Source organism: Eptatretus burgeri, chromosome 11 (genome assembly GCF_056783735.1).
Source record: "Eptatretus burgeri isolate ZD-2024b chromosome 11, Ebu_testis_v1, whole genome shotgun sequence".
Lineage (NCBI taxonomy): Eukaryota > Metazoa > Chordata > Myxini > Myxiniformes > Myxinidae > Eptatretus > Eptatretus burgeri.
Window position 1 is genome coordinate 82,435,190 of NC_140971.1, and position 12,175 is coordinate 82,447,364.

General features: G+C 52.9%; 1 protein-coding gene across 8 annotated transcripts in view; it reads right to left on the reverse strand.

The window, feature by feature from the left end:
- LOC147017495 ((Lyso)-N-acylphosphatidylethanolamine lipase-like) overlaps positions 1-12,175 on the reverse strand; it is a 179,648-nt gene that overhangs the window by 56,289 nt on the left and 111,184 nt on the right. The window lies entirely within an intron of this gene.

A 12,175-nucleotide genomic window follows, 5' to 3' on the forward strand; every position in this document is an offset into this window, starting at 1 on the left:
GGATCTTGGACAGAAGGGGGAGTGCTGTATGGGATCTTGGACAGAAGGGGAGAGTGCTGTATGGGATCTTGGACAGAAGGGGAGAGTGCTGTATGGGATCTTGGACAGAAGGGGAGAGTGCTGTATGGGATCTTGGACAGAAGGGGAGAGTGCTGTATGGGATCTTGGACAGAAGGGGAGAGTGCTGTATGGGATCTGTGGACAGAAGGTGCGAATGGTATATGGATTCTGGGTGAAAGGGGAGTGCTGTATGGGGTCTTGGACAGAAGGGGAGTGCTGTATGGGATCTTGGACAGAAGGGGAGTGCTGTATGGGTTCTTGGACAGAAGGGGAGAGTGCTGTATGGGATCTTGGACAGAAGGTGGGAGTGCTGTATGGGTCTTGGACAGAAGGGGGGAGTGGTATATGGGATCTTGGACAGAAGGGGAGAGTGCTGTATCGGATCTTGGACAGAATGGGGGAGTGGTATATGGGATCTTGGACAGAAGGGGGGAGTGCTGTATGGGATCTTGGACAGAAGGGGGGAGTGCTGTAAGGGAACTTGGACAGAAGGGGGGAGTGGTATCTGGGATCTTGGACAGAAGGGGAGAGTGCTGTATGGGATCTTGGTCAGAAGGAGGGAGTGCAGTATGGGATCCTGGACAGAAGGTTGGAGTAGTATATGGGATTCTGGATGAAAGGGGAGTGTTGTATGGGATCTTTGGCAGAAGGGGGAGTGCTGTATGGGATGTTGGACAGAAGGGGGGAGAGGTATATGTGATCTTGGACAGAAAGGAGGGAGTGCTGTATGGGATCTTGGACAGAAGGGGGAGTGCTGTATGGGATCCTGGACAGAAGTAGGGGGTGGTATATGGGAGCTTGGACAGAATGGGGAATGCTGTTTGGGATATTGGACAGAAGGGGGGGGAGTGCTGTCTGGGACTTGGACAGAAGGGGGGAGTGCTGTATGGGATCTTGGACAGAAGGGGGGAGTGCTGTATGGGTCTTGGACAGAAGGGGGGAGTGCTGTATGGGTCTTGGACAGAAGGGGAGAGTGCTGTATCGGATCTTGGACAGAATTGGGGAGTGCTGTAAGGGATCTTGGACAGAAGGGGGGGAGTGGGAAATGGGATCTTGGACAGAAGGGGAGAGTGCTGTAAGGGATCTTGGACAGAAGGGGGGAGTGCTGTGTGGGATCTTGGACAGAAGGGGAGAGTGCTGTATGGATCTTGGACACAAGGGGGGAGTGCTGTATGGGATCTTGGACAGAAGGGGGAGTGCTGTATGGGATCTTGGACAGAAGGTTGGAGTGGAATATGGGATTCTGGATGAAAGGAGAGTGCTGTATGGGATCTTTGACAGAAGGGCAGATTGCTGCATGGGATCTTGGACAGAAGGGGTGAGTGGTATATGGGATCTTGGACAGAATGGCGGGGAGTGCTGTTTGGGATCTTGGACAGAAGGGGGAGTGCTGTGTGGGATCTTGGACAGAAGGGGGGAGTGCTGTATGGGATATTGGACAGAAGGGGGTGTGCTGTATGGGATCTTGGATAGAAGGGGGTGTGCTGTATGGGATGTTGGACAGAAGGGGGAGTGGTATATGGGATCTTGGACAGAATGGGGGAGTGCTGTATGGGATCTTGGACAGAAGGGGGAGTGCTGTATGAGATCCTGGACAGAAGTAGGGGTGGTATATGGGATCTTGGACAGAATGGGGAGTGCTGTATGGGATCTTGAACAGAAGAGCGGGAGTGCTGTATGGGATCTTGGACAGAAGGGGGAGTGCTGTATGGGATATTGGACAGAAGGGGGGGGAGTGCTGTCTGGGACTTGGACAGAAGGGGGGAGTGCTGTATGGGATCTTGGACAGAAGGGGGGAGTGCTGTATGGGTCTTGGACAGAAGGGGAGAGTGCTGTATCGGATCTTGGACAGAATTGGGGAGTGCTGTAAGGGATCTTGGACAGAAGGGGGGGAGTGGGAAATGGGATCTTGGACAGAAGGGGAGAGTGCTGTATCGGATCTTGGACAGAATTGGGGAGTGCTGTAAGGGATCTTGGACAGAAGGGGGGAGTGGGAAATGGGATCTTGGACAGAAGGGGAGAGTGCTGTATGGGTCTTGGACAGAATGGGGGAGTGCTGTAAGGGATCTTGGACAGAAGGGGGGAGTGGTATATGGGATCTTGGACAGAAGGGGGAGTGCTGTATGGGATCTTGGACAGAAGGTTGGAGTGGAATATGGGATTCTGGATGAAAGGAGAGTGCTGTATGGGATCTTGGACAGAAGGGGTGAGTGGTATATGGGATCTTGGACAGAATGGCGGGGAGTGCTGTTTGGGATCTTGGACAGAAGGGGAGTGCTGTGTGGGATCTTGGACAGAAGGGGGAGTGGTATATGGGATCTTGGACAGAAGGGGAGAGTGCTGTATGGGATCTTGGACAGAAGGGGGAGTGCTGTATGGGATATTGGACAGAAGGGGTGTGCTGTATGGGATCTTGGATAGAAGGGGGTGTGCTGTATGGGATATTGCACATATTGGGGGAGTGGGATATTGCACAGAATGGGGGAGTGCTTTACATGGGATCTTGGACAGAAGGGGAGAGTGCTGTTTGGGATCTTGGACAGAAGGGGGAGTGCTGTCTGGGATCTTGGACAGAAGGGGAGAGTGCTGTTTGGGATCTTGGACAGAAAGGGAGAGTGCTGTATGGGATCTTGGACAGAAGGGGGAGAGTGCTGTATGGGATATTGGACAGAAGGGGGGAGTGCTGTCTGGGATCTTGGACAGAAGGGGGAGTGCTGTATGGGATCTTGGACAGAAGGGGGAGTGCTGTATGGGATCTTGGACACAAGGGGGAGTGCTGTATGGGATCTTGGACAGAAGGGGAGAGTGCTGTATGGGATCTTGGACAGAAGGGGAGAGTGCTGTCTCGGATCTTGGACACAAGGGGGAGTGCTGTATGGGATCTTGGACAGAAGGGGGGAGTGCTGTATGGGATCTTGGACACAAGGTGGTGTGCTGTATGGAATATTGGACAGAAGTGGCGAGTGCTGTATGGGATTGTGGTCAGAAGGTGGGAATGGTATATGGGATTCTGGGTGAAAGGGGAGTGCTGTATGGGGTCTTGGACAGAAGGGGGGAGTGCTGTATGGGATCTTGGACACAAGGGGGGAGTGCTGTATGGGATCTTGGACAGAAGGGGAGAGTGCTGTATGGGATCTTGGACAGAAGGGGAGAGTGCTGTCTCGGATCTTGGACACAAGGGGGGAGTGCTGTATGGGATCTTGGACAGAAGGGGGGAGTGCTGTATGGGATCTTGGACAGAAGGGGAGAGTGCTGTATGGGATCTTGGACAGAAGGGGAGAGTGCTGTTTGGGATCTTGGACAGAAGGGGAGAGTGCTGTATGGGATCTTGGACAGAAGGGGAGAGTGCTGTATGGGATCTTGGACAGAAATGGCGAGTGCTGTATGGGATTGTGGACAGAAGGTGCGAATGGTATATGGGATTCTGGGTGAAAGGGGAGTGCTGTATGGGGTCTTGGACAGAAGGGGGGAGTGCTGTATGGGATCTTGGACACAAGGGGGGAGTGCTGTATGGGATCTTGGACAGAAGGGGGAGTGCTGTATGGGTTCTTGGACAGAAGGGGAGAGTGCTGTATGGGATCTTGGACAGAAGGTGGGAGTGCTGTATGGGTCTTGGACAGAAGGGGGGAGTGGTATATGGGATCTTGGACAGAAGGGGAGAGTGCTGTATCGGATCTTGGACAGAATGGGGGAGTGGTATATGGGATCTTGGACAGAAGGGGGGAGTGCTGTATGGGATCTTGGACAGAAGGGGGAGTGCTGTAAGGGAACTTGGACAGAAGGGGGGAGTGGTATCTGGGATCTTGGACAGAAGGGGAGAGTGCTGTATGGGATCTTGGTCAGAAGGAGGGAGTGCAGTATGGGATCCTGGACAGAAGGTTGGAGTAGTATATGGGATTCTGGATGAAAGGGGAGTGTTGTATGGGATCTTTGGCAGAAGGGGGAGTGCTGTATGGGATGTTGGACAGAAGGGGGGAGTGGTATATGGGATCTTGGACAGAATGGGGGGAGTGCTGTATGGGATCTTGGACAGAAGGGGGAGTGCTGTATGAGATCCTGGACAGAAGTAGGGGGTGGTATATGGGATCTTGGACAGAATGGGGAGTGCTGTTTGGGATATTGGACAGAAGGGGGAGTGCTGTCTGGGACTTGGACAGAAGGGGAGTGCTGTATGGGATCTTGGACAGAAGGGGGAGTGCTGTATGGGTCTTGGACAGAAGGGGAGAGTGCTGTATCGGATCTTGGACAGAATTGGGGAGTGCTGTAAGGGATCTTGGACAGAAGGGGGAGTGGGAAATGGGATCTTGGACAGAAGGGGAGAGTGCTGTAAGGGATCTTGGACAGAAGGGGGAGTGCTGTGTGGGATCTTGGACAGAAGGGGAGAGTGCTGTATGGATCTTGGACACAAGGGGGAGTGCTGTATGGGATCTTGGACAGAAGGGGAGTGCTGTATGGGATCTTGGACAGAAGGTTGGAGTGGAATATGGGATTCTGGATGAAAGGAGAGTGCTGTATGGGATCTTTGACAGAAGGGCAGATTGCTGCATGGGATCTTGGACAGAAGGGGTGAGTGGTATATGGGATCTTGGACAGAATGGCGGGGAGTGCTGTTTGGGATCTTGGACAGAAGGGGGAGTGCTGTGTGGGATCTTGGACAGAAGGGGGAGTGCTGTATGGGATATTGGACAGAAGGGGGTGTGCTGTATGGGATCTTGGATAGAAGGGGTGTGCTGTATGGGATGTTGGACAGAAGGGGGAGTGGTATATGGGATCTTGGACAGAATGGGGGAGTGCTGTATGGGATCTTGGACAGAAGGGGGAGTGCTGTATGAGATCCTGGACAGAAGTAGGGGTGGTATATGGGATCTTGGACAGAATGGGGAGTGCTGTATGGGATCTTGGACAGAAGGGGGGAGTGCTGTATGGGATCTTGGACAGAAGGGGGAGTGCTGTATGGGATATTGGACAGAAGGGGGAGTGCTGTCTGGGACTTGGACAGAAGGGGGGAGTGCTGTATGGGATCTTGGACAGAAGGGGGAGTGCTGTATGGGTCTTGGACAGAAGGGGAGAGTGCTGTATCGGATCTTGGACAGAATTGGGGAGTGCTGTAAGGGATCTTGGACAGAAGGGGGGAGTGGGAAATGGGATCTTGGACAGAAGGGGAGAGTGCTGTATCGGATCTTGGACAGAATTGGGGAGTGCTGTAAGGGATCTTGGACAGAAGGGGGAGTGGGAAATGGGATCTTGGACAGAAGGGGAGAGTGCTGTATGGGTCTTGGACAGAATGGGGAGTGCTGTAAGGGATCTTGGACAGAAGGGGGAGTGGTATATGGGATCTTGGACAGAAGGGGAGAGTGCTGTATGGGATCTTGGACAGAAGGGGGAGTGCTGTATGGGATCTTGGACAGAAGGTTGGAGTGGAATATGGGATTCTGGATGAAAGGAGAGTGCTGTATGGGATCTTGGACAGAAGGGGTGAGTGGTATATGGGATCTTGGACAGAATGGCGGGGAGTGCTGTTTGGGATCTTGGCCAGAAGGGGGAGTGCTGTGTGGGATCTTGGACAGAAGGGGAGAGTGCTGTATGGGATCTTGGACAGAAGGGGGGAGTGCTGTAAGGGATCTTGGACAGAAGGGGGGAGTGGTATATGGGATCTTGGACAGAAGGGGAGAGTGCTGTATGGATCTTGGACACAAGGGGGGAGTGCTGTATGGGATCTTGGACAGAAGGTTGGAGTGGAATATGGGATTCTGGATGAAAGGAGAGTGCTGTATGGGATCTTGGACAGAAGGGGTGAGTGGTATATGGGATCTTGGACAGAATGGCGGGGAGTGCTGTTTGGGATCTTGGACAGAAGGGGGAGTGCTGTGTGGGATCTTGGACAGAAGGGGGGAGTGGTATATGGGATCTTGGACAGAAGGGGAGAGTGCTGTATGGGATCTTGGACAGAAGGGGGGAGTGCTGTATGGGATATTGGACAGAAGGGGGTGTGCTGTATGGGATCTTGGATAGAAGGGGGTGTGCTGTATGGGATATTGCACATATTGGGGGAGTGGGATATTGCACAGAATGGGGGAGTGCTTTACATGGGATCTTGGACAGAAGGGGAGAGTGCTGTTTGGGATCTTGGACAGAAGGGGGGAGTGCTGTCTGGGATCTTGGACAGAAGGGGAGAGTGCTGTTTGGGATCTTGGACAGAAAGGGAGAGTGCTGTATGGGATCTTGGACAGAAGGGGAGAGTGCTGTATGGGATATTGGACAGAAGGGGGGAGTGCTGTCTGGGATCTTGGACAGAAGGGGGGAGTGCTGTATGGGATCTTGGACAGAAGGGGGAGTGCTGTATGGGATCTTGGACACAAGGGGGAGTGCTGTATGGGATCTTGGACAGAAGGGGAGAGTGCTGTATGGGATCTTGAACAGAAGGGGAGAGTGCTGTATCGGAGCTTGGACACAAGGGGGGAGTGCTGTATGGGATCTTGGACAGAAGGGGGGAGTGCTGTATGGGATCTTGGACACAAGGGGGAGTGCTGTATGGGATCTTGGACAGAAGTGGCGAGTGCTGTATGGGATTGTGGCCAGAAGGTGGGAATGGTATATGGGATTCTGGGCGAAAGGGGAGTGCTGTATGGGGTCTTGGACAGAAGGGGGGAGTGCTGTATGGGATCTTGGACACAAGGGGGGAGTGCTGTATGGGATCTTGGACAGAAGGGGAGAGTGCTGTATGGGATCTTGGACAGAAGGGGAGAGTGCTGTCTCGGATCTTGGACACAAGGGGGGAGTGCTGTATGGGATCTTGGACAGAAGGGGGAGTGCTGTATGGGATCTTGGACAGAAGGGGAGAGTGCTGTATGGGATCTTGGACAGAAGGGGAGAGTGCTGTTTGGGATCTTGGACAGAAGGGGAGAGTGCTGTATGGGATCTTGGACAGAAGGGAGAGTGCTGTATGGGATCTTGGACAGAAATGGCGAGTGCTGTATGGGATTGTGGACAGAAGGTGCGAATGGTATATGGGATTCTGGGTGAAAGGGGAGTGCTGTATGGGGTCTTGGACAGAAGGGGGGAGTGGTGTATGGGATGTTGGACACAAGGGGGGAGTGTTGTATGGGATCTTTGGCAGAAGGGGGAGTGCTGTATGGGTTCTTGGACAGAAGGGGAGAGTGCTGTATGGGATCTTGGACAGAAGGTGGGAGTGCTGTATGGGTCTTGGACAGAAGGGGGGAGTGGTATATGGGATCTTGGACAGAAGGGGAGAGTGCTGTATCGGATCTTGGACAGAATGGGGGAGTGGTATATGGGATCTTGGACAGAAGGGGGGAGTGCTGTATGGGATCTTGGACAGAAGGGGAGTGCTGTAAGGGAACTTGGACAGAAGGGGGAGTGGTATCTGGGATCTTGGACAGAAGGGGAGAGTGCTGTATGGGATCTTGGTCAGAAGGAGGGAGTGCAGTATGGGATCCTGGACAGAAGGTTGGAGTAGTATATGGGATTCTGGATGAAAGGGGAGTGTTGTATGGGATCTTTGGCAGAAGGGGAGTGCTGTATGGGATGTTGGACAGAAGGGGGAGTGGTATATGGGATCTTGGACAGAATGGGGAGTGCTGTATGGGATCTTGGACAGAAGGGGGAGTGCTGTATGAGATCCTGGACAGAAGTAGGGGTGGTATATGGGATCTTGGACAGAATGGGGAGTGCTGTTTGGGATATTGGACAGAAGGGGGAGTGCTGTCTGGGACTTGGACAGAAGGGGGAGTGCTGTATGGGATCTTGGACAGAAGGGGGAGTGCTGTATGGGTCTTGGACAGAAGGGGAGAGTGCTGTATCGGATCTTGGACAGAATTGGGGAGTGCTGTAAGGGATCTTGGACAGAAGGGGGAGTGGGAAATGGGATCTTGGACAGAATGGGGGAGTGCTGTAAGGGATCTTGGACAGAAGGGGGGAGTGCTGTGTGGGATCTTGGACAGAAGGGGAGAGTGCTGTATGGATCTTGGACACAAGGGGGGAGTGCTGTATGGGATCTTGGACAGAAGGGGGAGTGCTGTATGGGATCTTGGACAGAAGGTTGGAGTGGAATATGGGATTCTGGATGAAAGGAGAGTGCTGTATGGGATCTTTGACAGAAGGGCAGATTGCTGCATGGGATCTTGGACAGAAGGGGTGAGTGGTATATGGGATCTTGGACAGAATGGCGGGGAGTGCTGTTTGGGATCTTGGACAGAAGGGGGAGTGCTGTGTGGGATCTTGGACAGAAGGGGGAGTGCTGTATGGGATATTGGACAGAAGGGGGTGTGCTGTATGGGATCTTGGATAGAAGGGGGTGTGCTGTATGGGATGTTGGACAGAAGGGGGAGTGGTATATGGGATCTTGGACAGAATGGGGGAGTGCTGTATGGGATCTTGGACAGAAGGGGGAGTGCTGTATGAGATCCTGGACAGAAGTAGGGGGTGGTATATGGGATCTTGGACAGAATGGGGAGTGCTGTATGGGATCTTGGACAGAAGGGGGGAGTGCTGTATGGGATCTTGGACAGAAGGGGGAGTGCTGTATGGGATATTGGACAGAAGGGGGGGAGTGCTGTCTGGGACTTGGACAGAAGGGGGAGTGCTGTATGGGATCTTGGACAGAAGGGGGAGTGCTGTATGCGTCTTGGACAGAAGGGGAGAGTGCTGTATGGGATCTTGGACAGAATTGGGGAGTGCTGTAAGGGATCTTGGACAGAAGGGGGGGAGTGGGAAATGGGATCTTGGACAGAAGGGGAGAGTGCTGTATCGGATCTTGGACAGAATTGGGGAGTGCTGTAAGGGATCTTGGACAGAAGGGGGGGAGTGGGAAATGGGATCTTGGACAGAAGGGGAGAGTGCTGTATGGGTCTTGGACAGAATGGGGGAGTGCTGTAAGGGATCTTGGACAGAAGGGGGGAGTGGTATATGGGATCTTGGACAGAAGGGGAGAGTGCTGTATGGGATCTTGGACAGAAGGGGGAGTGCTGTATGGGATCTTGGACAGAAGGTTGGAGTGGAATATGGGATTCTGGATGAAAGGAGAGTGCTGTATGGGATCTTGGACAGAAGGGGTGAGTGGTATATGGGATCTTGGACAGAATGGCGGGGAGTGCTGTTTGGGATCTTGGACAGAAGGGGAGTGCTGTGTGGGATCTTGGACAGAAGGGGAGAGTGCTGTATGGGATCTTGGACAGAAGGGGCCAGTGCTGTATGGGATATTGGACAGAAGGGGTGTGCTGTATGGGATCTTGGATAGAAGGGGGTGTGCTGTATGGGATATTGCACATATTGGGGGAGTGGGATATTGCACAGAATGGGGGAGTGCTTTACATGGGATCTTGGACAGAAGGGGAGAGTGCTGTTTGGGATCTTGGACAGAAGGGGGGAGTGCTGTCTGGGATCTTGGACAGAAGGGGAGAGTGCTGTTTGGGATCTTGGACAGAAAGGGAGAGTGCTGTTTGGGATCTTGGACAGAAAGGGAGAGTGCTGTATGGGATCTTGGACAGAAGGGGAGAGTGCTGTATGGGATATTGGACAGAAGGGGGAGTGCTGTCTGGGATCTTGGACAGAAGGGGGAGTGCTGTATGGGATCTTGGACAGAAGGGGGAGTGCTGTATGGGATCTTGGACACAAGGGGGGAGTGCTGTATGGGATCTTGGACAGAAGGGGAGAGTGCTGTATGGGATCTTGGACAGAAGGGGAGAGTGCTGTATCGGATCTTGGACACAAGGGGGGAGTGCTGTATGGGATCTTGGACAGAAGGGGGGAGTGCTGTATGGGATCTTGGACACAAGGGGGAGTGCTGTATGGGATCTTGGACAGAAGTGGCGAGTGCTGTATGGGATTGTGGTCAGAAGGTGGGAATGGTATATGGGATTCTGGGTGAAAGGGGAGTGCTGTATGGGGTCTTGGACAGAAGGGGGGAGTGCTGTATGGGATCTTGGACACAAGGGGGGAGTGCTGTATGGGATCTTGGACAGAAGGGGAGAGTGCTGTATGGGATCTTGGACAGAAGGGGAGAGTGCTGTATCGGATCTTGGACACAAGGGGGCAGTGCTGTATGGGATCTTGGACAGAAGGGGGGAGTGCTCTATGGGATCTTGGACAGAAGGGGAGAGTGCTGTATGGGATCTTGGACAGAAGGGGAGAGTGCTGTTTGGGATCTTGGACAGAAGGGGAGAGTGCTGTATGGGATCTTGGACAGAAGGGGAGAGTGCTGTATGGGATCTTGGACAGAAGGGGAGAGTGCTGTATGGGATCTTGGACAGAAATGGCGAGTGCTGTATGGGATTGTGGACAGAAGGTGCGAATGGTATATGGGATTCTGGGTGAAAGGGGAGTGCTGTATGGGGTCTTGGACAGAAGGGGGGAGTGCTGTATGGGATCTTGGACACAAGGGGGGAGTGCTGTATGGGATCTTGGACAGAAGGGGAGAGTGCTGTATGGGATCTTGGACAGAAGGGGGGAGTTCTGTATGGGATCTTGGATAGAAGTGTAGAGTTCTGTACGGGATCTTGGATAGAAGTGGGGAGTGCTGTATGGGATCTTGGACAGAAGGGGGGAGTTGTATATGGGATCTTGGACAGAAGTATGGATAAAATAAAATAAAAAAATCACAAACTGGTCCAACACGTGGAACATGTCTTTCAATCCAGACAAATCTCACACTCTCACTATGTCTCTTCGAAAGGACCGTTTACAAAACCCCCCCATCCACTTTCTCAACAATCCTCTGGAAGAAGTCTTTTCTTTCAAGCTTCTGGGTCTCACTATCTGCCATGACCTTTCCTGGGAAAGTCACATTTCCAACCTCGCCTCAAAAGCCAGTCACCGACTGGGAATCCTCCGTCGTGCAAAGTCCTTCCTCGGCCCTCTTGAGCTCCTGACCACTTACAAAGCTTTTGTACGTAGCCTGATGGAGTACTGCTCTCCGCTCTGGGCTGGTGCTCCTGCCTCCCACCTTTCTCGGCTTCACGCTGTCGAAACCAGGGCTTTTAAGATCATTGGCATCTCCCGCAATGAAGCTGAGTCTTTGGGCCTCTCACTCAATCACCGCAGGTTGGTCGGTGGTCTTTCTGTCTTCTACCGACTCCTCTCCAGCCTTGCCCCCCCTGCTCTCTCTGTGATTTGTCCCAACCACATTTCCACAGGGCGCTCAAGGTCCGCCAACAACCCCCTTCTGGTAAAACTACCAAAATCACGAATCACTGCTCATCTTCACTCTTTCATTCCTCTTTTTTCCCGCCTTTGGAATAAACTTCCTCACTCTATTCTTTCCCATTCTTCCCTCCAGGCTTTCAAAACAGCTGTTCACCACCACCTCTTATCTTCCCCCATCCAAATCCTCGATCTTTTCTACCCCCGATAATCCACCCAAGCCCACTTCCTTCAATTCTCCTGCTTTCCTTCCTGAAAGTCCCTTTAATGTCCATCTTCCCCTCGCCATGTTCCCCGTCCCATCCCCATCCCTCTCCCTTCCACAGTTCACCTGTGTCTGTTCCCCAATGTTTTGTCCCTTCCACTCCCGCCCCTCTTGTCTCATGCCTCCTTGCTGTGAGTTGTGTGTTAGCTCTCATACGAGCCTCGACCAAGGTATACAAAAAAAATAAAAAATAAAAATAAAAAAAGTGGGGAGTGCTGTATGGGATCTTGGACAGAAGGGGAGAGTGCTGTATGGGATCTTGGACAGAAGGGGGGAGTGCTGTATGGGATCTTGGACAGAAGGGGGGAGTGCTGTATGGGATCTTGGACAGACGGGGGAGTGCTGTATGGGATCTTGGATAGAAGGGGGAGTGCTGTATGGGATCTTGGACAGAAGGGGGAGTGCTGTATGGGATCTTGGATAGAAGGGGGAGTGCTGTATGGGATCTTGGACAGAAGGGGGAGTGCTGTATGGGATCTTGGACAGACGGGGGAGTGCTGTATGGGATCTTGGATAGAAGGGGGAGTGCTGTATGGGATCTTGGACAGAAGGGGGAGTGCTGTATGGGATCTTGGACAGAAGGGGGAGTGCTGTTTGGGATCTTGGACAGAAGGGGGAGTTGTATATGGGATCTTGGACAGAAGTGGGGAGTGCTGTATGGGATCTTGGACAGAAGGGGGAGTGGTATATGGG